The sequence below is a fragment of the Ambystoma mexicanum genome, chromosome 2p (assembly GCF_040938575.1).
Source record: "Ambystoma mexicanum isolate Mex_15411 chromosome 2p, UKY_AmexF1_1, whole genome shotgun sequence".
Lineage (NCBI taxonomy): Eukaryota > Metazoa > Chordata > Amphibia > Caudata > Ambystomatidae > Ambystoma > Ambystoma mexicanum.
The window spans coordinates 345524489-345551392 of record NC_090923.1 but is presented as its reverse complement, the minus strand read 5'-3'; the positions used below and the strand labels follow the sequence as shown (position 1 = coordinate 345551392).

At 44.9% G+C, this 26904-nt stretch overlaps 1 protein-coding gene across 1 annotated transcript in view; it reads left to right on the top strand.

Moving 5' to 3' along the window:
- DNAH12 (dynein axonemal heavy chain 12) overlaps positions 1–26904 on the top strand; it is a 3791933-nt gene that overhangs the window by 16774 nt on the left and 3748255 nt on the right. The gene's annotated exons all lie outside the window — the stretch shown is intronic.

Sequence of the window (26904 nt, the reverse complement as noted above, 5' to 3'; positions counted from 1 at the left end):
CGTGAGTGTCCATTTCGATTGACCATAGTGCACTTCTTGACAGGTGAGGTGACCTTTTCTTCTTGGGTTCTTTTATTCGGGTCCCATTTGAGTTGAACCAGGTTGTATTCATATCACCACAGACAATGATAGAGATTTCCCGATCAGTTTGTTGATGTTTGTCTATAAGTGCCATTACCGATGACACAAATTTTTCACTAGTTATCTGAGCGGGGTTCCAGTACACGGTGACTATAAGTATGTACTGTTTTTTAGAGGTGTTTTCAGTGTGGTGTTGTAACAGCGTGCTTTGGACAAAGATATTTGGGTTCTCAGTTTCAAACACTTCCCAGTTGGTTCCAATTTTTATCATTGTTATGAGCCCTGAGAACGGGCGACCTTGTGCATTTTTTCCTGCAGGGTTTAACAAAGTCACATAGCCATCTTTCACCGGTGTGCTCCTCAGCCATGTTTCCTGGAGACAGATTGCGAAGTTGTTACTTGTCCACTGGAAAGTCATCGTAAAGATGATGAAATCCTCGTGTGTTCCAAGATATCAGTGTCGACTAATTGTTTCCAACACTGGATTAGCTAATGATTGCTCCTTCCAGTTTTCCCTTTATCACTCGACTGTTGTAGGTTAGGTGTTGTCGTTCGAAGTTGTCTTAACTCATCCCTGCGCTTTGTATGGCCTGACTCGTTCATGTCGTTTGCTCTGTTTTTGGGTTGATTGTTGAGTTTTTCCATCCATACTTCCGAGACCTCAAAGCCAAGCAGCAGGAGATCCTCTTTTGAAGCCAGTATGGTCTTTCGTACAACGTGTGATTTTATATGGAGATGGACTCTGTCTGCATGTGCTTCCGAGATGTATTCGACTATTAAAATGTCATGGGAAGACACCGTTCTTAAGGCCGGTAGTGAGTGTAAAAGTCGCATGACGTTTCCTCTGTTTAGGTTGACATCGTTGTCATCTTCGAATACATTCGCAATGAGGATTTTTGAGGCTGGTGGCTTGAGGTCCGCCTTCATTTTCTGTTCGGCATGACTTAGCTCCTTCTGTCTCTGAGCTGCTGTCAGTTTGGGATTCAATTTCACTTGTTTTTTTGGTTTCGAATCTGAGTCCGCAAATCGTTGACTTTCTTTCATCCCAGTTTGTGAGGCTGTGTGAATATCCTTTCCTAGGCCTCTCCCCGAGTTTCCTGGTCTTTTCTTCACGGCACTCTCGCCATCAGAGTTTGTTCCATTCTGCATTTTTACCAGCCAGGGATTTGTTTTTTTCTTAGAGGCATTTTTGCCCTCAAGTTCCAATGCATTGAGATATGTTGGACTAGCCGCTCGTTCCTCTAGGCTGTGTTCATCCCCATAGTCGTCATCGTAGGTCGAGAGGTTGCATAGGTCTTCAGATGATGACACGGATTGAATCGATTGTGCGTCCGAATCCAATCTTTGGCGTTTTTTGGGATTTACTTTCGGTGGTTTAGACGTTGTGAGTTCAGCATTTTTCGTCACTTCTGTTTTTTTTGGTTTTGATGACTCGCCTTTTTTTTCCCTTTCGAATAGACCTGATTTAACAGTTGTGGTTAAGTTTCTTATAAATTTCTTTGAATTGCTGGTTTGTTTGTTCGGCGCACAATGTTTCTTTTTCTCTTTTCTCTTGACTATAGGGCAGCGACTTGCTCCTTGCTCACTCTGCTTGGAATTCGCAGTCGTCAGGGGTTTTTGCAGGTCCAGTGAATATTCCGAATGACATTTTTGGTAATGAGCAATGTGCTATGGCCGGAGATTGTGGTGTTTGATTCTTTTCGCGGCAATCTTTATTGGCCGCTTCTTCTGGCTTGTCATTTGTAGCTGAAACGGAAGCTGCAACTTCGATGTTACTGACTTGTTTAGTCCCAGTGGGGTGAGTACAATGACTCTCAGCGGTAATTAGGTTATTTGAGGGTTTGCCTGGTGGAGTCGTGTTTTCGTCTTGGGTCCTCGGGTGTTCCCTAGCCCCAGCTTGTTGGTCAGCATTGCTCATGAGGTCCATCATTTTGGGATCGGAAGGCAATTGTGCCATTTTGTCACGTTGTTATCATTGGGGCTTTGTTCATGGACCTTTTTTGGATTGCTCTTGGTTTTGATCACTTGGTTCATACATTTGATCACGGTTTCCATCAGTTTTTTTTTTCTAGAATGTCTTGGACTGTTATTTCATTCAATCTGTTAAGCCACAATGTGGAGGTTTCGGCTTCCTTGTCGAGGCGTTCTTTCAGCATTGTATTCATGCTTTCCATTTTTGTTAACTTTTCGTTCAGTTGGCCCATTATCGCCCCATTGTTTTGTACCGTTTCATGCAGATTTTCGTAGAGCTTGGTGAACGGGATTAATGCAAGTGATGTTGCAGCCAAAACATTGTTGTGGATCTGTATGGCGGCTGCTGCCGACAAGTTTGATTTCGATGTCAAGTATGTCTCCTTGTGGGCATGGATTGAGTTGTTTCCGTCGCTTAAATTGCTCGGTTCGATGTCTCCCTGTGCTCCACGGTCTGTGATTTTGTTTGTCCGCTTGGGACCACCGTTCAAGTCATGTTGTTTTTTTTGGGTTGGAGCAGTGGGACGGGGGCCTTGCACTTATCGTCTTCTCGAGGGTCTTTTGGGGGGGTCCGTTGTCTCGGTTGGTAAAGGTCAAGGTCTGTGTGACCAGTCCGGCCGGACAAGCGACGCCCAGATCCTCGCTTTGCGTTGGATCATCGATGTGCGGTTGCGCTGTAGTGTTGAAATGTGGATTGTATTGCGCACAGCGCCTAACTTCCATCAGCGATTTCGCAGTTGTCGGGCTCGAAGGTTTTGTTTTGTTATTTGTGAAAGTCTCAGACATACGTTCCTTCATTGTTTCAAAGTCTGCTTTGAGACGTTCAGTGAGCCGAGCTTCGCGTCCAGCCAGATCCACTTCATACATATGTGGTTTTGATGCTCTGATCTGAGGAATCGCCGTTTGTGGGCATGTCATTCGTGTGGATTTGTGTGGTGTGCTCCGTGCGTTAAACGTGCCATTCGCCAGAGTTCGTTTCAATCCGCTCTCCATAGCATCTGTGTTTAGTTTGTGTCCATTTGTCTGTTTCACCGCTTTAAGGAGAGATCCTGCAGCAAGAAGCTTGGCTCCTGCGCTATTTGTGATGGTCGCTGTGTTTATCAAACTTGTGCAGGGGTCTTGCCCTTTGTCTGGAAAAGTAAATTTCACAAGATTTGTGTCAGTGTGGTGTGAGGGTACTTCTATCTCCAGTAGCTCGATGTCAGTTACATCGAAGGGTGACTGAAAAGCCGTTCTGTTCACCTCAATCACGTTTGATGTTGTCCCTGTGGTTTTGTTGGCGTGTAACTTCTCTGTTCCATTATTCGTCCGGGCGCCGCCCACCTCTTGTTCTTCGGCTGTCTCAGCTGCCATGCGGATCGAGGCCTCCGCCTCGGCCCGTAGGGCACTTTCAGCAGCGTTATTAGACGAGGTGTTTGTGTGGGCGTTGCCTTTTGACGCTCCTGGGAGTGTCTCGTCAATTTCCTTTGCCGCTTTGTATGCCACACATGGGGCTCTTGCCTGGTTCTTTACGTTGGTAACACATTCCGTCGCAATTTGGACTAAAGATTTAGGATGCATTTTTGTCGGGGTGCATGAGGGGATGGGTCGGGGTTTTGTGCTGAGAGTGCTTGGAAGGTTTATAGATGTTGTTCGCACTTCCCCGCCCTCTTCATGTCCTCCCTTTGACCAGTCATAGCCGTCTAATGTCGCTGTTCGATTTGCCTCGTCGCCAAGAACACATGCTATCTTCAGGTTTGCAGTACAGTCTCGCAATTGCGCTGATTGTTTTAGCTTAGCGCGGGTTTGGGGTCCGGATTCGGCCATATATTAGGCTTACCTCTGCTTTCCGCTGCTGACTGCTGCAGACTGAACTCTGCGCTCGAACTCCGCGCATGCTCCGCGCTCACCTGGAGTTTTTAAGGGGAGTGGATGTTGTTTTCCTTAAAAGAACACTCGCCCAGCAGCACAGAGTACAAGACGCACAGTAAGTTGATTCCACCAGTAGCTGCAGCTCCTCTCTCGACCCAGACTGCTGCAGACTGAACTCTGCGCTCAAACTCCAATAATTTGAATGGAGAAGTAGAAATTGACACAGTATGGGAGGGTTTTAAATGTATAATGCGTTGTGCACTCTTGAGACTGTCTGGAATTAATAGAAAGAAAAAAGACTCTGAATTATTAGTTCTGAGTGCTTCAGTGAGCACACTGGAGAGACAGATGATGGGTAGCTCAGATGTGGTGAAAAAATCAGAGCTGCTGAAAATGAAATACGAATTGAATAAAAGGTTGAGTGACAAGCCCGAAAGTGCACTTTATACAATAAAATGTGCATATTATGAGGGAGGAGAGAAGTGAGGTCGGCTGCTGGCACACCGCTAGAGAGTGAATGCTGCAAGCAGAGCAATCTGTGCGATTGAAAGAAAAAGTGGATGAGTATCGTATGATCCTTGTTAGGGAGAATTCTCTCTTTAGACTGAATTTCCTAACCTAGTGAGTCCCCCAGCAGCTTTGCTGGATTTCTGGAGTTTGTTTTTTTCTCCTGCCAAGAGTGAGAGTCTTTTTTTTCTCCCACTCTTGGACATGATTTATGGTGTCCCTTTGACTGTTAATGTGTTTTATGGGCTATGGGGTCCTTTACTCCATAGGGTCTCATGTGTTTTTACTATGTGTGTTACACAGCACCCTCCGTGCAGTGACACAGGGGTGTCATAGTGACACCCCACCATAGACTCCATACCCTGGGACTGACTACTGTCTCCCAGGGCATGTAAAGTCACCATTGGCTTTACTAGTCCCAAATTATTAACAGAAACCAGTACAAACCATCATATTGTGGACGTACTGGTCGGGGCAATTCGATTGCCCCGGGGTCTGTTAGTCGAGGGGGCACGTCTCCGTCCCCCCTGATCGAGTTTTGGCTGGTGGCAGTGGATACTACTTTTTATATGCGACCGCGAATATATCCCTAAGGGATTTTCCCATTGTTCGAGGCTACCAACTTTAATTATTTAACTATCATAGCCTCGAACATACCGCCGGTTTATTTATTTAATATTAATTTGCCGGTTGGTTTTTTTTTGCCAGGACTCGATTCTAAAATGGCGTTTGTGTTCTCTTCTGTGACTCCAACCCAAGTCGAGCCCTTTGTTCCACTTTTTGGCGGGTTTCTCCACAGAAGCCTCCAAAAGTGGTGCCACTCTGTCTGGGTACCACAGAGGGTGTGGGAGGGGGTTTAGGCACCCTGGACTGAGTTACCTTGGTAACTCAAGTCGCACTCTTGTGTGATTGGCCCAAGTCCACTTAGCATGTTTGATTGACAGCTAAGCTGAGTGAATGGGGGTATGCTGCATAAAAGCAGGGCTTTGGGGACTGGAACTTCAGAAGTCGCCACAGGATCTGAGAATCCGACGAGGGATAAGCTGAGCCGACCTACCACGACGACACCACCGGTGGAGCCCTGAGGAACCGACTCACCACTTCCCGACGACAGAGAAGATCTCCCGGCTGGAGAGGCTTCTTCCCCTGACTGGTGGGCACAACCAGTTTACCTTCTTCTCTTCGCACCCCAGACCGGCTTGTGGTCGAATTGCCCGTGCCAAGCACCTCGGCAACTGGATAGCCACTTACCACTGGACCGCGAATCAAAGGACCGCTTCTTTTACCTGAGAAACTCTGCGGCTGGTTTCTTCCCCGGCAGTGCAACGGACTCCTGTCTTCCTCCCCGACGAGATCCTCTCTTCCCCCGGACGAAGCACCGACTTGCATCCGCTGCCAGGAACAACTGCCCCCGCTGGAGTATTCTCACCACTTTAAGGTACTGTGTCCGCCAGGCCTCCCTTTCTAAAGATTGCTACAAGGTAATAATAATCCCTTAACCTTCTGGACTGGGCTGGCCGCCTTGACCTTCTAACTGGTCCCTTTCTTTGGTCCAACTCCTTTTTGAACCCTTTCAAGACTTTTGTGCACTGCAACCGTGTGACCTTGGACACATTTTGTTTGATCCTCTTAAAGTGGATCCCGCCTATTGAACTCTAACTTCACGGTTTTACTTTGCCCTCCACTCTTGTTGTGTTCTTGTAAAAGTGTTGGGACCTGTTTCAAATTATACTCTGCTTTTCTCTCCCTTTTAAAAAATTATTAGAGTGCCATCTGCGTTAAGCGCTCACCGCTGTCTGAAAATAAGTGGGGCTTTACTTAAGACTTGTCTAATATTCTTCTAAGGCAGTGTATATCTTTTAGTGACCGTGTTTTTGAATTGCTTACTATTAGTGCCTGTGTGTTTTTGTAGATGTGGTTTTAAATAAATAATTATATCTCTTTTACACCAAGCTCTGGTCAGTGTTTACTTGTTCTACTATGTTCTTTTGACCTATTGTGAATGCTCTGTATACTGCCTAACTCTTCTTGAGGGAAGCCTGACTGCTCAGCCACAGCTACCAAGTGGATCTGTGTGGTACAGACTGCTACCAAGTGGGTTTACTGCCAAACACCTGTAGTCTTAAATCTTTTGCAGTGGTCCCAGAGGGAACTGCACAGGTTTCTGCCCAACAATCCTCAAGTGATAAATGAAGAATTTAAAGCATATTATGAAACTCTATATTAGGAGGAACGAAGGGTTAATACATTAGAGATGATTACATTCTTCACAAAGCAACCACTAAAATGTCTATTGGATGAGGAAAAAGTGTGTTTAGAGGGGGAAATAACAATGGATGGTTTACCGGAGGAATTTTATAAAGCTATGTCGGAAAAGGTACTAGGATTGCTAAAGGATACATTCTCATATTGAAGTTCAAAGAGATTCTTCCGGCAACACTTAGACATGCAAAAGTATTGTTAATCCTGAAGCCAGAAAGATCGCCTTTAGACCCAGGCAGCTACAAGCCTGTTAGTCTCATCAACTGAGACAGTAAAATATTATCTAAAATACTGGCTGGCCGACTAAAAAGGGTGAAAGGGTGATAACAAAACTGGTCCACCCGAATCAGGCTGGTTTCATAAAAGGGAGCATCTCAGCATCGAATATGAGGAAGCTTTTGCTGACCTTCACAGAGGCAAGTAAATGGAATACAGGAACAGTGGCATTATCATTAGATGCAGAAAAAGCCTTTGATCGGATTCGGTGGGAGTTCTTGTTCAAGACAATGGAAAAAAAATAATTTTGGCCCAGAATACATGAGCTGGGTTAAATTGCGTTACACAAATACAATGGTTGAGGTGACAACTAATAGGAAAAGTTCATCTAAATTTGAGATACTCCGGTGAACTCGACAAGGGTGTACATTATCTCCATTGCTTTTCGTTCTCTCAATATAACCTTTGGGAGTTGCTATCAGGGCAGATGAAAACATCCAGGGGGTTAATTTTTATGGGATTACTCAAAAGCTGTGATTATATACAGATGATCTTCTCCTTGTTGTACAGGACCCAATTACATCTGTTCCTGCGTTAATGGATCTAATTGATTCATCTCAAATTATAAAGTCAATTGGGCGAAATCTAAGGCTTTACCTTGCACTTGGGGCACTGGCAGTTTAATGATCAAGAACCAAGGCTTTAAATTGTTTCTGGAAAAGATTAAATGTTTGGGGATTTGGCTTGCTAAAGACATCGGGACATGATTGATTTAAAATTAAGCTGCACGATTAATAAGATCTTAGCAGAATTTGAAAGATGGGAATCTCTAAAGTTGTCTTGGCAAAGTGAATGCCATTAAAATGACAATAACACCAAAAATGCATATGTTTTGAATATGATACCATTGTCCGCAAAAAAGAACTATGATGAAACAAATTGATAATATGATCCAATCATTTATATGGGAAAAGAAGAGTCCATGGTTGAAGTTAAGGAAACTACAACTCCTGAATGACAGAGTGGGTCTTGGTATTCCAAATTTCGAGAGATACAATCATGACCAGACATTTTCTACTGTTTATATCCAAGAATTCAGATGAATGGGTCATTGCTGAGGCAAGCATGGTAGGTCCACTGCACACCTCAGCTTGACTGTTAACCACAAATGGAGACTGGGGTGGAAAATCAGTATTAACTGATTTCCTGAAGTCAACCTGGATAAATATTGCAAAGGAACGTAATATGGCACCAAATCTAATTATCTCATTGTCAATATGGCTGAATCCTGCGATTCAAATTAAGAAAAAAACATTATTTTGGCCAAATTGGTTTCTGGCAGGAGTAAGAAGGATTGATGGCCTGTTTGATGCAGGGAAGTGGTGTTCGTTCAAAGATCTAAAAGAAAAATTTGATTTAAAATGGTGTACATATGGAGAATAAAGAAAGTTAAAAAATGCGTTAAACATTGTTTCTCCTGCATCTACAGATTTGACAGACATTATTAAGGTTATAGGCGGCCAGGATCATATGGCATCTAAATTGTATAAACTTCTGAGCAAGAATTCAGGTTGGAATGAAAAATGCATGGAATCTTGGTTGGCTATTCTGCGAGTGGAAATGTCACAAGAGGGCTGGGAAGCGTTGTCAAAATATTCAGAGGATGTCAGTGAATATAGGAGAAAGAGCACGTCCAGTAAAGTTGTTGAGCAGAGTGTTTTGGTCACCAGACCGAATGCACAGACATGGCTTATGTTTTACGGATGCCTGTTGGAATTGCAGTCTCGCACGAGGTTCATTAGAACATATGTTCTGGGAAGGCAATAAATTAAGAACATTTTGGAAAGGAATAACAGAGGTGATGAACAGAGTCTTAAGAGAAGAGAGAGATTTTAACTTTGAAACATTAATTTTGGGTGAGGACACAGATCTTAAGGATCTAGGACATCATCAAGTGACATGGATCTTGAGGAGTTCAATGGTTGCAAAAAGATTGATTCTTCGACATTGGAAATCTAACACCAGCCCAACCGTGGGAATGTGGTTGGAGGAAATGTACTCGATATGCAGAATTGAAAGAGTTATGATGTCTTTACAGCTTAAGGAGAAGGCTTTTGAAATAATTTGGGGTGACTTCCTGACATTTAATATGGATTAAGATGCAAACAATTGATATGACGCTGGATAAGATCAGTGAAATTTGTATTTTTTTTCCTTTTAGCTATTCAATTGAAATGAGTTTATTGTTATACTTGCAAGAGCAATTATATGTTTGATGAAGTTTCAGATATTAGCAATGATATGGTAAAGTGCAGTATCAGAAGGGCCCCCCTTCCCTTTTTTTTTCCTTTTTTTTCTCTCTTCTCTTCTTTTATTTTTCTTGTTTATTGAAATGAATTGTGCACATATGGTTGAAATGTTATTGTTATTGCTTATTGAAATTGTATTTCTATGACCAGACTGGAGGCGAGCATTATGCTTCAACTTCTTTAATTTACTACTCCTCAGCAGTTTCAACAAACCAATAAAATCAACCATAAACAGAATAAATGTCTCAACAGACTTTTCTTGCTTTTGAAACTACAATCCCCATAGTCTCTGTAGTCCATATCCTCCAAGCTCAGCTATGACCACTTCCTGTCCCTGAGCTCCTCCTCTTCTTTTACTGCTCTTCAAGAAGATAAGTACCATTTTGTCTATCTCTCTATGTATGGAGTTATTGAGGTTTATAGATAACAGGATATGAGAAGAAGGTTTATTGAATTTTACATTGTGTCAGCGCCGCGTAGTATAAGGTGCCGTAGAGCGTGTTAGACACATTAGGAATTTAACATCTCGCCATGTACGAGGCGCCAGAGTAAAGCGCAGCGTTCAGGGGCACGCATGTAGGTTAGCAGCCCGTTCGTGCGGGCGGACCCCACAGTGCGCACACCCCGCGCCTCATGTCGGGCACCTTAGGGGTTAAACGGTGCCGTGGGAAATAGTACGTGCTCGCAGTGCCGTACGAGAGCAGAAGCTCCCAGTCCCTCTCCTTCGCGGAAAGAGGAGAGCAGCCGGGCTGCGAAACACTCCGGCCCCCTCCTTTGCGGAGGCGGAGCTGGGCGCGAGTGGAAGCGACCCCCCCGACCCCCTCCTTTGGGAGGGATGAGATCAAGGCGAAGCCCGCTTCCACGTCGCATTGCTTCCTGTGGAGCTTTCGTCTCGGAGCCTGGATTGGCGGTAAATTGATTGATCTCATTAAGTGCAGTTAACCGGCTCAGTCACGCCGGACCGCGATAGCAAGGAGCAACATTGCGCCGGCGACAAGCCCACTTCAGGGCTCGTGTGTTTGATTCACACAGCACGGGGAAGTGCTGGAGCCTGGCAAGGCTTCAACAAGGCAGTAGTCTTAAACCAAACACAGTGCCCTCCACACTTAAAGGCACATCACGACAAAGGCCTATTTCAGGCACAATTAAGCACAATTTAGTCCGGTGCAGCCACTAAAAAAAATAATAAAAATAAATATATATGAGATATATGATTAAAGATTGAATATAAAGACCTGGTAGACAGGTACACAAGCGGATACATCCGAAGGTATCTGAAGCACCTATAGAGTGAAAGGGCGTGCAAAGACACCTTGACAGGTATAACAGGCACACAGCACCCTCCCAGAATGTCGGATTTCGAGTGGAGTGAGGAGGAGCAGTCGCTGGATCTAGCGACAAGCTTCAAGGAGGTGCTGGGAAGCTCACTCATAGATGCAGTGGCTCTAGCGGTGAAACCCCTACAGGACAGGCGGGAGTCCCTAGAAGCAATTCTACACTAACCCACAGACAGCACCACACGGACGGAGCGCACGCCCAAAGAACCCTCAGAAGCAGGGTTGAAGGGGAGTACCAAGGCCCGAAAGAGGAAAACCTCTTGCGACCCCAGAGCCCAGGAGAAGGGGCAAAAGAAAAGGCCCCGGAGGTCGTCGACGCCTTCGCAAAGCTCCGAGAAGCATATTTGCAGTGTCAGACAGTGCCAGACCTCACGACCCCCACTCCAGGGGACGAAGATGATGGAGAGGAGAACCCAGGCTCGGAAGAGGAACCAGAGGAAGGAGACCCTCCCTCCCAGGACGAAGACGAGTTAAGGGAGGAGGAGGAAGTAAGACCCAGTGGAGGGAAGAGAATCCGCAAAGAAAAACACCTCGAGGAGGATATGTTCGATCCGGACAGTATCCGAAATCCAAGATCTTCAGACTGGCAACCATCACCAAGGGTAGCCCAGTACATGACTAAGAGACTGAGGAAAGCATTGGACAAAGAAGTCCGACAGCGCCTTCGCGCTGAGTGTCCTAGACCAAACCTCCCAGGCAAGGTAGCCGAGACTCCGGAACTGGATCCCAAGATGCTCACTTTCGTATCGAAGTCCAGCAAGGACCCCCGTAAGGGTATCGATAGATCTTGGCGAAGCTGTCAGGAGAAGGTTCTCGATCTAGCAGGCCCGCTTGCGAAAATCATGGACCTAGCAGAGAGGGCAAGAGACATGGGTGAAGAAGTGGACCCCGACGCCCTGGCAGGCTGGGCGCAAAGAGCGGTATGCCTCTTGGGCAATGCGAACTGCGCCATCGCTTCGGAATGCCGGAGAGGCCTTTTGCTGAAGATAGACACAACGCTCAGTGACCTAGCCTCCTATGAGGCAGGAGAGGCAGCACAAGGACTCCTTTTCGGAGAAACCTTCGGCAAGGAAATGGGCCGCTTCGTCGGCACCTACACATCACTGGAGAAAGCACAAGCTTCGATTCGTAAGATCTTCCCGAACCAAGTTTTTGCCGGGACCAACCGCCACAGGGGTCGTTCGGCTGGTCGCAACCAGGGAGGACGAAGACCCCAGAACCCCAGGGCCCAATACTGGGAGAATAGGCAGCAGGACTCCTTCTTCCCAACCAGAGGGCGATTCCAAAGAGGTCACAGAGGAAGAGGAGCAGGGCGCGGTCAAGGATTCACACAAGGTGAGAGCAGCGCATTACCGTCCAGTGGGAGGGAGAACTGGTATGTTCTGAGAAAACTGGCGTGCGCTTTCCAGCGATGCCTGGGTGTTGCAAATGATCCTAGGTCTACACCTAGAGTTCATAGAACGCCCCGTGCAAGAACGCAGGCCACATCAGCAGCGGCTAGAGCACGCAGAGCAGAAGCTGTTAGACCACAAGCTGTTACAGCTGGCGGAGAAGAACGCCATAGAGAAGTATCCGGGAGACAGCAGGTTCATAAGCAATATGTTCTTAGTGCACAGAAAGGAATAAGTCCGACCCGTAATAAAGTTAAAGGAGCTGAACAGCTGGGTAGTGTACCGTCATTTCAAGATGGAGGGCATCCATCAGCTTGGAGACTCGCTCAGAGAAAAAGATTGGCTGACGAGGCTGAAGTATGCTTACCTGACGATTGCAGTAGCGGAAGAGTTCAGGAATTTCCTGTTTTTCGCTGGAAAGAGCGGCTTTGGCGATTCAAGACCATGCCCTTCGGGCTTGCATCAGCTCCCTGGGCCTTCACCAAGATGATGAAACTCGTGGCAGCGGCAATAAGAGAGAAAGGGATAAGATTAATCATCTACCTAGACGATCTTCTGCTACTAGCAGAAGACCGAGAGACCCTCAGATATCAGACGAAGTGGGTCCGGGACTTACTAACGTCCTTAGGATTCCCAGTGAACATAGAAAAGTCATATACTGAAACAGCACAGAGGCTGGATTTCCTAGGCTTCGTATTGGATACCAGGAAGGCGACCCTGAGGCTTCCAGGCCGGAAGATCCACGATATCAAGAGAGAACTGAGAGGGTGTCTGGCAAAAGAAGTAGTTTCCCTCAGAACTCTGGCAAGAATAGTGGGGCTTTTAGCAGCTTCCATTCAAGCCATATTTCCAGGACCTTTGCACTATCGGGCTCCACAAAGGCTCAAAATCAGACATCTGCAGCAAGGGCTGAGGTACCATCAATCGGTACCTTTGGACCCAGAGTCCAAGACAGAGCTGGAATGGAGGTTGAGGAATATGGACGCCTGGAATGGGCGTGCCATTTTCGGAGACCGTCCGGATTTATTCATGGAATCCGACGCCAACTGGTTGGACTGGAGTGCAAGGTGTGGAGACCTACAAACAGGGGGGAAATGTAGCAAGGAGGAGCTTCGGCTCCACATTAACTGCTTCGAGCTACTAGCAGGATCGTTTGCTATCAGAGCCTTCATGAAAGGGAAGATGAGATCATGAGTCCTATTGAAGATGGACAACATATCAGCAGTACGATATATAAATCACCTAGGAGGTACCAAATCCAGAATGCTAGCCGAGCTAGCGAAGGACTTCTGGCATTTTTGCCTGCAATCAGAGACATCTGTCACTGCGGAGTACCTTCCAGGAACACTGAATGTAGTTGCGGATTGGAACTCGCGCTACCTCACAGATTCCAGCGATTGGAGACTGGATCCGGCAGTATTTCAGAGGATGAACGAGAGGTGGGACCTGATACACCTAGACCTCTTTGCATCTCGGTTGAACGCCCAGACAGCCTCTTACTTCAACTAGAGGCAAGACCCGGGAGCTCTGGGGACGGACGCGTTCCTTCAGGGATGGAGCGGAGGTCCTCACTACGCTTCCCCCCCCCCCTTTGTAATGCTGAGCAGAGTACTGGCGAAGTGCCGGAGGGAAAAAGCAGAGCTATTGATAGTAGTGCCACTGTGGAAATCACAAGTGTGGTTCCCAACGCTTATGGAGCTAGCGGTAGATCAGCCGGGAGTACTCTCGGAAGGGGAGGAATTGCTCACAGACCCAGCTGGGTCATATCATCCTCTGAGAGTGAGGGAGACACTCCCGCTCATCGCGTGCAGGATATCCGAAGACGCTGGGCGCTGCCAGGCATTTCGCAGCAAGCTGCTCAGCTCATCACAGAATCCTGGGCTCCGTCTACGAGAAGGAGCTACGACCCGGCTTGGGCCAAGTGGTCTGGCTGGTGCAAAGGGAGAGCTGTTCATCCCATTTCTGCGCCTGTAGTAGTGATTCTGAATTTCTTAGCACTGTTGTTACAAGATGGGAAAGCATTTTGCACGATAGGAGTTTACAGGTCCGCAATATCAGCAGGACATCTGCCGATAGAGGGAGTTCCGGCAGGAGAACACCCGGCAGTAGTCAGACTCATTTGAGGAGCCAAATTTAAAGTGACTCCAGAACCGAGGTATAAAACGGTATGGGACGTTTGTGTCGTCCTTGAGTTATTGGAGAGCTGGCCCGGGAATAAATATTTATCCCTGAAACAATTGTCGGGGAAATTAGCAATACTTTAATGCCTGGTCTCGTGCAAGCAGGTATCAGATGTCAGAGCATTGGAAATAGATAGGTCATTTGGACCAGAGGGAGTAACGTTCACCACAGTGCAGAGGACTAAGACGGGTACTTCTTCAGTACACTATCCATATTTTACAAGTACACCTAAATGGTGCGTAGCAAGCTGCGTCAAAGAATATGAGAGCAGGACTGCAGAATATAGGGCAGCGAATACCACGCAACTGCTTATAGCGCGCAGAAAGCCTTTTCAGGGTGTATCCACAGCCACTATTGCCAGATGGGTGAAAGAGATCAAGCAAGCAGCAGGTATAGATGTGGGAAAATATGGAGCGCATTCAGTAAGAGGAGCTATGGCATCTAAAGCCTTTAAGACAGGTGTGTCCCTTAGAGATATTATGCTAGCAGCAGATTGGACGAATGATCGAACATTTAAAGAGTTTTATTTCAAGCCGACCGAGAGTTTAGCGGTCAAGGTGTTGGGAAGCTTTGAACAAGCATAATGCTCGCCTCCAGTCTTGTCATAGAATGAAGATTACCCCTGCTAACTGCGCAGGGAGTATTAATTCTATTAAAGACTAGGAGGCGAGCATTAATTTCCCGCCCAAGTTATGTATTGCTGTATGTTATATTTGACTTTGCATATGTTAAGAAATATTGTAGTGCGGGCAATACATGGACGCCACCCTGATTTTTCTACTTTGCATTCTCATAGGGGAAGAGCAGAAGAATAATTGATGTAGGAGACTAGCGGTGGTAGCCGCCTGGAGTCGAGGAAGTTCGACATTCGGTTTGGAGTGGTTCAAGTCTTTGCCCAGTTAGCAGGACTTTGTGTGGAGTTTATGGAATGTCTTTTCAGAGCGAGTAAAGGAGAGGAGGAGCTCAGGGACAGGAAGTGGTCATAGCTGAGCTTGGAGGATATGGACTACAGAGACTATGGGGATTGTAGTTTCAAAAGAAAGAAAGAAAAGTCTGTTGAGACATTTTTTCGGTTTATGGTTGATTTTTATTGGTTTGTTGAAACTGCTGAGGAGTAGTAAATTAAAGAAGTTGAAGCATAATGCTCGCCTCCTAGTCTTTAATAGAATTAATACTCCCTGCGCAGTTAGCAGGGGTAATCTTCATTATTGTTAAAATGTATGTTGGTAAACGGAATAAGCTACTTAAAAAAAAAAGAAATTCAGAATAGCATTGAGCCTGATGGTAGTGAGTGAAAGTGCATTTCCTTTGTGGAAACTGTCCATGTGGCAGTTCTGTTCTCAGTGATTATTTGCTTTGTTTGCGTTTTTGTAGGTTATTTTGAGCATGTGGATTCAGTGAACTGCCACATGTAGGTCAAGGGTGCAAAGAAACCTACATTTCGGGGGTGCGAACAGGTGATGGGAGGGGCCACTTTAGAAACTGGGCGGGGCAAACGTGGAGATCCCGTCCCCTCTGTTCTACCCCAATGGTTGTCTGACGTGGGGGCCCAAGTATCAAATGACACATTTTAAAGCTTAAAATGCCAGCGAGAATGCCAAAGTGATTGGATTCAAAGATAACATACATATTTAGTTGCTTTGATAATTTTTATATCTAAAGCCCAGCCCTTTAAGCAAAATCGACCATCAGGGGACCAGGCGGAAGGACAGTGTGCCACAGATCCAACTTCCACATGAGATACAAACCGTGCATTTCTGTTCACTATACCTTTATATGCCAGTATAAACATTTTCACGCTGGATGTGGCCATACATTTCCAATCTGGCTGCACCAAAATATGTCAATATTCCCATATATGAACATACTCATGTTTGCTTGGCTCATAATGCTAGTAATGATACTTTAAGAATCCATCCTAGTAAAAAATGTCAAGCCACAGGAAGAAATGGCTAGAATGGCTATACTAAAATGCCAGTCCAGCCACCTAATAGCACGCCATGCCTACTTTGTGATAGATGGCCAGTAAAAAAAAGTCATGCCACAGTAATAAATGACTTGATTGGCTGCACCAAAATGCCAATCTAGTCACATAACACGTTTACTTTATTATGGATGTCCACTAAAATGTTATGTTTAGCGAAATCCCCCTTTCCCCACACATCCCTCTCCCACCAACGACTATGTCACTCCACCTCGCACCCTCTAGAATCAGCTCCTCGGCCCACTATTACACATAAGCGCACACTCCCACACACAATTACACATTCTCTCATTTAAATATCCCATTCACCATACACTCGCTCATTCACATGCGCATCAACCCCCCCATACATTATACACTCCTTGCACACATACATAAAGAGCTAACATGCAACACCCTTTATCACTGCCAGTTTCAGAAAAGGCTTCCTTGCCTCTCTGCCTAACAAAAAGCGAGTGAGCACATCAGCCCCTTCCCTTGAATGTGAAAGAATACTTAACATTGTTATATGTTGGCTCGCATCTGTGGGGAGGGGGCTGATATGCGCATTTTATTTTTCTGAGGCTGTGAGGCAATGGACGCTTTCTTGATACTCGCAGATTTGAAGTTTTGCTGCGTTTGTGCAAATACATGTCTCTGCATGAACAGTCAAACGTTAACACTGTCACTGGGCCTCATTACGAGTACGGCGGTAGGGGGTTAACGGCACTGGTAAGGATGCCGGTGCCGTTAACCCCTACCGCCGCATTCCGATGTCCCTTAGCGGGTCCCACTAAGGCTGGCTGGTTTTACCAGCCGATCTTAGCGGGAGCCGCTAAGGGACCAGGGAGCTAATAACGGGCCCGCTATTTGCGGGCCCGTTATTAGCTCCTTCCCCATTCCCATTGAGCCCTATGTGGGCTCGAATGGGAATGGGGAATCGTTTTCAGAATGGGGACTTACTAGGTCCTCCAAGGTTGGAATGACCCGGTAAGCCCCCATTCCGACTACCTGCACCGGACACGGGTTTGGAGGCAGTCATGTCCCTAATAGCACCATGGCTACCTCCAAACTCGTAATGAGGCCCACTATCACAAAAGTCTTCCCTCGCTTCTCTGCCTAACAAAAAGCAGGTACACACATCAGCTCCCTCCCCATGGATGTTAAAGAACACATAACGTTGTTATATGTGCGCTCGCAACCGTGGGGAGGGGGCTGGTGTGCATTTGATTTTTCTGATGCAGAGCAGCGATGGAAGCTTTTCCTGAAACGAGCAGCATTAAAGATCTGCTGTGTTTGTGCAAATACATTTTTCTGCACGAACACACAAACACAGTAACATTTTAAAGGTGCTGGTTTCAGGAAAGCTTCTCCGCCCTCTCTAACAAAAAGCAAAAAGTTATATGCGGAAACCCCGCCCCTCAGATCACATTTGGGGGAGTGGTCGAGGGCGGGTGGTGGAGACCGATTAGCTCAATGGCATGAGTGGGGATGAGTGGGGAAGCGTGAGTCGAGGGACTGTGCGGTGTGTGGGGTGCCTGAGACTGTGGGACATTTTTTGCTTAGGTGTGAAAGACATGTTGAAGGGAGAGAATTGATGAGGGTTCGGTTGACTGCGCTAGGTGTGGCTGAGCTGAGTGGGAGGGCTTTGCTGGGAGGTGACTGGGTGAGAGGCAGGAGGAGGAGCAGTGTGATGTTGGATTTTGTGAGGCAGACGGGGCGGTGGGAGGAGTTGTGAGTTTATGCGAGCTAAGTATTGATTGGTGGGTCTGATGCACATCATCCTTGGATGGGGAAGCGCTTGCGTGGGTCCGCCCACGCCTCCGATAATTGAGAAGAAGAAGAAGCTCAATGGCATTGCGCACCTGATGTGGGTAACGTTGCTGTCTCGCCACAGGCTGGCCTCGGCCCTGACTTGTTCGAGAAAGACTTGCAGTTTGTAGTGAAGCTTCTTCCTTCCTGCGCCTATACTGTGCATGCTAGTGCCATTCCAGCCTCACCTAAACTGTTCAGCATCACTGAAGTGCTATCCCAATCCCATTGGTCGATTTTTTTTTTTTTTGCACAGTGGATTATTTGCACTTCGTAGTGCAATCGTAAATGCCCCCGCCATGTATGTGCATGGCAGGAGGGATTTACATGAATTCCTAGCTAGCACTACCAGTTCCTAAAAGCTGGCAGGTATAGTAAGAATTGAATGCAGATCTCCCGTCATCCGAATCGGATGCTGGCGGATATGCATTTGTTTTACAAATGTGGAGTGGATGGGGTCGTGGGCACGTGTGTTTTTATTTCTGGGAATCTACCCGAGCCAGTCAAAATCCCTGGGAACGACAATTGAGGTGAAAAACGATGCATACATCTTTCACACGTTGTTTTTTTAATTCTTCATTTTGAAGCTTTTTCTTGTAACATGTCAATAATCGAGAGTCAGTTGGGGCGTACGATTACAACAATGGTCGTCGCAAGTTTACCAGGCTGTATACCATATGCATTGTTTAGATTTGATTTACTGGGAACGACGGACAGATGTGGACATATTGTTACGGTAGGGGTAGGTGCCGAATATGGCATGTGTCATGTGGACATATTGTTACGGTAGGGGTAGGTGCCGAATATGGCATATGGCATGTGTCATGTGCCAGTGACACGTGCCACTGCATGTCACCCCTACAAGTGACACGTGACTGGTATAGTAAAGGTGGTTCAAATGTATACACCTTACCCTAACATAACTGGCGACCCACCTAACATCAGCCACCACTGTCATTAACATTGTCGAGGGTTTCAACAAGTGTTAGAAATTTCTCACATATATACAAAGGTTTACGACTCCTAATGACTGTGTATTACAGTCTGTAGGTTAAAAAAACACACGCATTTCACTATTAATGCACGATTTTTTATTTTCTTGCATTTTTCTTTGACATGTTAGAATTATTCATGTGGATCTTAATTAATTCACATGGATACAGGAATATAACTAACCACACACAACGGGTTACGTTGCATGGAGAACAGTCTACACACAAAGAATTGTGTTTCACCATCCTTCATACTTCAGGAGATTTGTCTCACTGCTACTCATTACGAGATGGCCGCCCCTTTTACTGACGGAAATTACAGTCGACATTTTCTCTGTCCATGACCATTGTCATGGATACCACACAAACAAGACCCATATGGGCTTTCGGCGTCTTTTCTATTGAAACTTCGAGCGCTTGCACTTGCGGCAAACCGGACAGGTCCTAGATCTCTGAAGTCATAGGATTTTAAAAGTAAGTAATGATTCGACTGTGACCTGAGGCATTCCACACGCCCGCGCACATTCGGTTACGGGGTACACACTCAAGTTACATATACTCTCACATTTTTTTGTTATCCACAGAAGACAATTGGATATTTTCGCCACGGTCGGTATACAGTACATGGTAAGCCCCATGCATTTTTATAAACATAATTAATCGCGGCGGTGAGGCACACATTTAATGTAGATGCACACGGTGACTAGTGGATTCAACTAGCACAGCGAACCCAAAAGATACACGGTCCGTAAGGAGCACCATATCTTTAGAAAAGGATAGCACTAATAATCCCTAACCTCCCATGAAGATATACAAACGTTCAATTGCAAAATGATGAGGTGGCACGCTCCTTGCATTGCTCAGAGCACGTAGTAAAGGAACTGTTTGAATGGAAGACAATTGGCTTGCCTTATAATCGATGAACATTACATGATGGCTATAAGATAGAAATAACGATTGCCATATGCTAAGAAGGATGTGTTCTGATGTTTTCACGTTTTTCTTTAAATGTTTTCCATGATTGTTTGTCTTCATTAGGTTTGCGCTTGCCATGTGACCTGCATTCATTTTATCGGTGCATTTTGCTTTACTCTGGTGTACTGTTGGAATATGTATACGATTGGCCAATTGATGTGGTTAATTGAACAATAATGGTTGATTTTTATCAAATTAGGAACGCCCTGATGAAGGACTCGCTAAAGTCCGAAATGCATTCGCATTTTTGCATCTGCAAATAAAATAGATATATGTTAAGCAATCATTTTTTTGAACTTTTTGAGACGTTGCGCACCAAGTTAGTATTCCCAGATGAATACAGCAGAATTTAAGAAAACCTAACGACTCAGCTTTGAACTTTAAACAAACCACTTGAGTGGTATTTAGGGCGTGCAGCCCACATTTAAACAAACCACTTGAGTGGTATTTAGGGCGTGCAGCCCACACTGAAGGTTAACTAGCTTTAGGTCTTTTCTCTTTCACATTTTTACATGCCCAGCAGAGAGGCAGGATACGGTTGCACCCCACTCTAAAAACAAATTGTAACCAAAATATTGTTGCACATTAGTTATACAAATATAGTGGTGCCTGCTCATCCCCTCTTAATAAATCACCTCTTCTCACCATGAAATAAAACAGAGTACGAAACAGGAAAATCCAACTCTTCCCTCCCCTGGAAGGCCAGCATCAGAGTCCACACAGGAAAACGCACTTTGTGTGGACTTGCTCCTAGAGTCCTTGTCCATTGTCCACTCCACCCCGTAGGGGCCCACACCAAGAGTTCTTTCCAGCTCCAGCCCCATCACAACCGCCCCTTCATCTATCCACAGGCCCTCGGGTGCACTCATTTGTATTTATGTAAGCATGCCGACCATTCACCCTCCCTTGTTACCCCTTCAGAATAGGTACAGCTAGGCCATTCTCTTATCATTCAAGCAAAAGTAATTTGGACATGTCCTCCAAGTGTCCAACTCCTTCTTCCAACCCACCACATGGGCTATATAAAGGCACAGAAGGGGAGTGTTGGCATATATGGTGCGACTACCTGGCCATTTGATGCCAATACCGGACTAAGAATACCCAATCCTATTGCACCATTCACTTTGTACAACACATGCAACCATTTATACGTTCAGTCCTACAACAATGTACTCGTATAAGCACTGATATACCCAAACCACACAAATAAAAATCATACAACATAGAGTTCACACAAACATATGCCAATCACACCATCAGCCACTCTATTCCTACAGCAGTACATGCACTATACCCAACAGACATAATGCCGGGCTGATCGGCTTTGACAGTACTAGTTGCCTATTGGACCCGCTTTTCCCCTTTCAGTCATGCACTGTAGTTTTCAGCATCTGCCCATGCGTTTTGTGTTTTAATCGTATGATCTAAATATTCAATGCAATTAACTGGTGAGTGTTTGGCGTTAGCGGCACTTGGGTTAATGCCGTTTCTTAATGCACGTAATCATTTTTTGGAATGAGTGTTGGACAGTGGTTAAACGAGTGAAGTCTATTTCTCGCATATGTCCTCAGGCATCTTTACATCAGCATTTCGTCAAACGTCGCGATATTGTGGGCCGATCGGTTTCCAGCGGCCCAACAGCAACAGCTGAAATTCAGAGTTGCGGGTGTGGCAGGTAAGGTAATTGTTACCATATTGTATGGGGCTAAGATATTGACAAAAAAGGCAGGAAGGGGAATGTGGGCGTTCCGAGAAAATTGGATTTGAAAGGCAAATTAAAACCATGAGTTCTACGATGACTATCTCAGTAGTCATGTTGGGTTCTGAAATATAGGTGAGGATTGATGGTCACGCGCTCACGTGTATTAATGGGTGTAATTGGCTCGCTACACAGGATTTAAAACTACTTCGAACTCATTAAAACAGGAGGCCCATTATTGTCATAAAATATTCTGTATGTAAGTAACCCGTTTGGGATAAGAGGTTTAAATGTATGGGGTGGAATGAGTGTGCTTAATTGTAATACATAAACACCCTAGAAGTTCAGGCCTGTATTGGGTACAACGGAGGTTAATTATGTGGACCAAAGTGAAGACCGGTTTCATAGGTGATTGGATAATAGGGTAATTAACTGAATATTTTGACTAATTAGCAAGTGGTTTCCAAGAGCAAGACTAACAATTCTGCCCATGCAGTATTAAAGTAAGGACGGCACAGCGGCAGCAATATTTGATATTTGAAAGGGTGTCTGAGAAAGGACGCAAACTGTAGGGAGAATATCCGAAAATGGTGAAGTTGCTTATAAGATAAGAAACTGTAGGAAGGATGTATGAAATGGTGATATTTAGGATTAGGGGAGGGGAAAATATTATGATATTTAAATCAATAGCTTTGCCTATGGATTCAGGGGGACGACAGCATGTTAAGTGAAGAGACACTCGCTCAGTTTCAGCTCCTGTTTACAGGGTTTTAAATATTTTTTTCTTCTTCATGGTGTGTTTTTGTTATTATTTTCGAGTCTTACATTAATAGGGATATTCGACTTGCTGTGTGTAAAGAATAACTCGAGCGAAATGGCAGGTCATACCAAAAGTTATAATGATCTCATAACGGTTGTATCTTGGAATGTGAATCGAATAAATAAACCAATAAAGAAAAACAAGATACTTAAAGCATTTGAGGGCCGATATTGCTATGTTACAAGAGACCCATTTGACTGATGAAGAGGCAGGACAATTAGCTAATGGCTGGTTTGGTCAGGCGTTTAATTCATATTACTCGTCACATTTGAGAGGAGTAATTACCCTTTTCAGGAAAGAATTTCCAGCCACTATTTCAAGTTCACAATCTGACAGAGGGAAGGATGATAACCGTATCAATATGCATTCAAGATATGGTGTTAACAGTATGTAATGTATATGGGCCAAACATAAACAGCAGACAATTTATAAATGAGGTGGGACGTCACCTTTTGAATGCAGGTGGGCAAAACCTATTGGGGAGGGGAGTTAAATTTGGTTGTTGACCCAGTACTTGACCCTAGTAGCAGTAATTTGAGAGATGGGAGGAAAAAGGATAGAGAAGCATTACATCTGCTGATGCAAGACTTTGGCATGTCTGACATATGGAGATTGGAACACCCAACTGGGAGGGAATATACATTCCACTCAGGGGTACACAATATGTATTCCAGGATAGATAATATCTTCACTTCAGGCTTAGTAACTCAAAATCTTAAGAACTGCGATATAGGTACCATTGTTATTTCAGACCACGCTCCAATTAGATTGCAAATTGCTCTTAATTACCCATCCAATCGAACGCACATTTGGAGAATGAATACATCTATTTTAAAAGATGAGGGATTGAGAGAAATAATGGTGTGTGAGGCAGAAGACTACATTGAAAATAATTTGAATGGAGAAGTAGAAATTGACACAGTGTGGGATGGTTTTAAATGTATAATTACGTCGGAGCGGCGGCATCACTCGGTGCCATGCGGCTTGACGTTGGATAGGATAGGGCCTTTCCTCTAAGCTTTCTCACGGAGCCGGCGTGTGAGCTGGTTGCTGGAGCTCTGAAGCAGAATCGAACGGGACCCGCCTGCGCTTCCTCCCCACTGGTTAAGAAGCTCCTTCAGCTGCCCCATGGCTTGGCCGGGGTTGGGTGGTCGTGGCTGTGGCTTGTGAGGTAAGGCCTAAACACATGTGAGCGGAAATGTCGTGTCACTCCTCGGTTCATCCAGTAAAACCACGGGAAGCACTGGGCCTTTACGTCTTTGGCGCTGAAGACATTTTGTTCCCACGGGTGTAATACTTTACTGTGTTCCAACTTATGCTTGTGCTGGATTTGTGTCTGCTTTGCCCCGCACCCGTGAATTCCCTCCTCCACCGGAGGTCTGCAGGACTGCAGTCTAAGCTATGGAGCTAGCCGAGAAGGGTGGGGCTGGGAGTAGCCAATCACTGAAGATTGCTGCTAGTGGTCCTCTACCCGTGGATAATAAGGTTGAACCTGATACATTGAATTCATCAAATGTAACTTCTCTGTCAGCTATGTCCACACAGTCAGTGTGTGTCCCTTCTTCGCAATGGCCTATCCTTATGGCCAGTATTGCTAAAGAGCTTTTATTATGTACCAGCCCATTTGACTTGGGCTTACTGGTTGACTCACTGAATGATTGTTTAGCATATCTACGTCAATGTAGTACGAATATTGTTTCACAGACTAAAGGGCATAGCAGTTCTGCTGTTTGTCCACAAGTGTTGAAGCTGGATAACTCTTGTCAAGTCAGCATGAAAAAGGAACTGAGAGACCAAGCTTCACAAACTGTCCATCTTATTGAGGAGTCTCCAGTTTCTAAGGGGTTAACATCGGCAGTCAAGGAGAGGATTTAAACATCCTCCCACATATCGACTATCCCTGCTGATGGCAAAGCAGTTAAACCTCTTATAGAAGTGAATGTCAACTTTAAAAGGGTAGCTTTGCGAATCCTACATCTAAGGAAATCACAGATGCCAATAGTTCCCAGGACTTCATTATGGATGACAGGAACTTGATCATTACTAACATTCCGAAGGCTGAAACTATAGAGTGAAGACAAGCATTCCGCTATAAGGTCCTTGCTTGGTTTCGACAGAGGACAGGACTTGGCGTAGTCAGACTGTCGGATTTGAAGATCATTCATAGACTGGGCTTGGATGACTGGTGTACGCAACCCGACAGTGACTGCGTCCTAGTGGGTTGTGGGAGCAGTTCCTTACCTTCCTTTTTAAGAAAATGCAAATATCTCCCCACAGGTTCTTCTGTGTAACTTGATAACTTGATGTGTATCCCGGTGTTGGGTTTTTATTCCTGTATACACCATTTTCTCTAGGGGTGCCATATGACATATCATACATATGTTGATAGTTGTAATTTTTACGCTTTATGTTGTATGTACTGTATGCGCCCTTACACCTCCGGGTTTATGGTGCGCTATATAAATGCAATAAAGTAAAGTAAATAATGCGTGGTGTACTCTTGAGACTGTCTGGAATTAAGGGAAAGAAAAAAGACTGAATTATTAGCTCTGAGTGCTTCAATGAACATATCGGAGAGAGAGACGATGGGTAGTTCAGATGTGGTGAAAAAACAGAGCTGTTGAAAACGAAATACAAATTGAATAAAAGGTTGAGTGACGAGGCCGAACGCGCACTTTATTCAATAAAATGTGCATATTATGAGGGAGGAGAGAAGTGCGGTCGGCTGCTGGCTCACCGCTTGAGAGTGAATGCTGTAAGCAGAGCAGCGCATTTGAAAGAAAAAGTTGAGGAGTATCGTATGATCCTGAAGAGATAAATGAAGGATTTAGAGCCTATTCTGAAACTCTATATAAGGAGGAACAGAGGGATAATACATTAGAGATGGATACATTTCTCGCAAAGCAACCACTAAAATGTCTATTGGATGAGGAAAACATTTGTTTAGAGGGGGAAATAACAATTGATGAGATTAAAAATCAATAAGGGAATTTAAACATAGAAAAGTGCCCAGGTCCAGATGGTTTACCGGCAGATTTTTATAAAGCTATGTCGGAAATGGTACTGGGATTGCTAAAGGATATATTCTCATATTGTAAATTCAAAGAGATTCTTCCGGCAACACTTAGACACGCAAAAGTATTGTTAATCCTGAAGCCAGAAAGATCGCCTTTAGACCCAGGCAGCTAGAAGCCCGTTAGTCTCATCAACTGAGACAGTAAGATATTATCTAAAATACTGGCTGGCTGACTAGGAAGGGTGATGACAAAACTGGTCCACCCAAATCAGGCTGGTTTCATAAAAGGGAGCGTCTCGGCATCGAATATGAGGAAACTTTTGCTGACCTTGACAGAGGCAAGTAAATTGAATACAGAAACGGTGGCATTATCATTAGATGCAGAAAAAGACTTTGATCAGATTTGGTGGGAGTTCTTGTTCAAGACAATGGAAAAAATGAATTTTGGCCCAGAATACATGAGTTTGTTTAAATTGCTTTACACAAACCCAATAGCTGAGGTGACAACTAATAGGAAAATTTCATCTAAATTTGAGTTACACCGGTGAACTCGACAAGGGTGTACATTATCTCCATTGCTTTTCGTTCTCTCAATAGAACCTTTGGCAGTTGCTATCAGAGCAGATGAAAACATCTAGGGAGTTAATTTCTTTGGGATTACTCAAAAGCTGTGGTTATATGCGGATGATCTTCTCCTTGTTGTACAGGACTACCCTTGTACATCTGGGATGTTCGCGGACTTAGGAGAAGAAAAAACACCAGATTTTTGGCTTTTTATGGCCATAATCCATCCCACCATCATCACCCCTCACCTCCCCAGAGATTGTTTCATTAGTTTGACTAGTGCAATGTTGTGTTTTTAATATGTTTTAATAGCAATGTCCATGGACTACGGCCGCTGTTCGCGAATCCAACATGGCGTCTGTTTCAAAAGTTTTGATGCACCTCATGTTTTTAGATGGCCAATAAGCAAGCACATGTGATGTCCGCGAATATCGTGCTGCTTTCTAATTGGTCTAGAGGCGTCTGCAGATTCTGAATCAGGAAATGAGTTAGTGGACTGGACCCAGATATGACACATTTTTTTGGACCTACTTTTTGGCCATTTTTATAAAAAAAACAACTGGACGGAATTGCACCAAATTTACAAAAGCACACTTTTCAGAACCAAGCTGCCATTCCATGCCCAAATTTGATAAGAATTTGTCCAGCGGTTTGAGCTGTAGGTGCGAGCAAAAATATTTTGCCATTGCGTCTATGAGGATTTCCACCCATTTTGGGACCCTCCTATTACACCGCCCAGACAAAAGCGCACCAAACTTTGCAGAAGCATTCTGGGGGTCCATATACTCCATTTGAAAAGTTTGGTGAGGATTCATCCAGGAGGGGCAAAGGTATAAGCCACCCAAAAAGTGCTCTTTCTATAAGTTGAGCAATTCAACATAACTACAGGGCCTCTACCGTAGGCCCTGTAATGTGTGTGTGTATGTGTGTGTGTGCGCACATATATAACTTGTGACT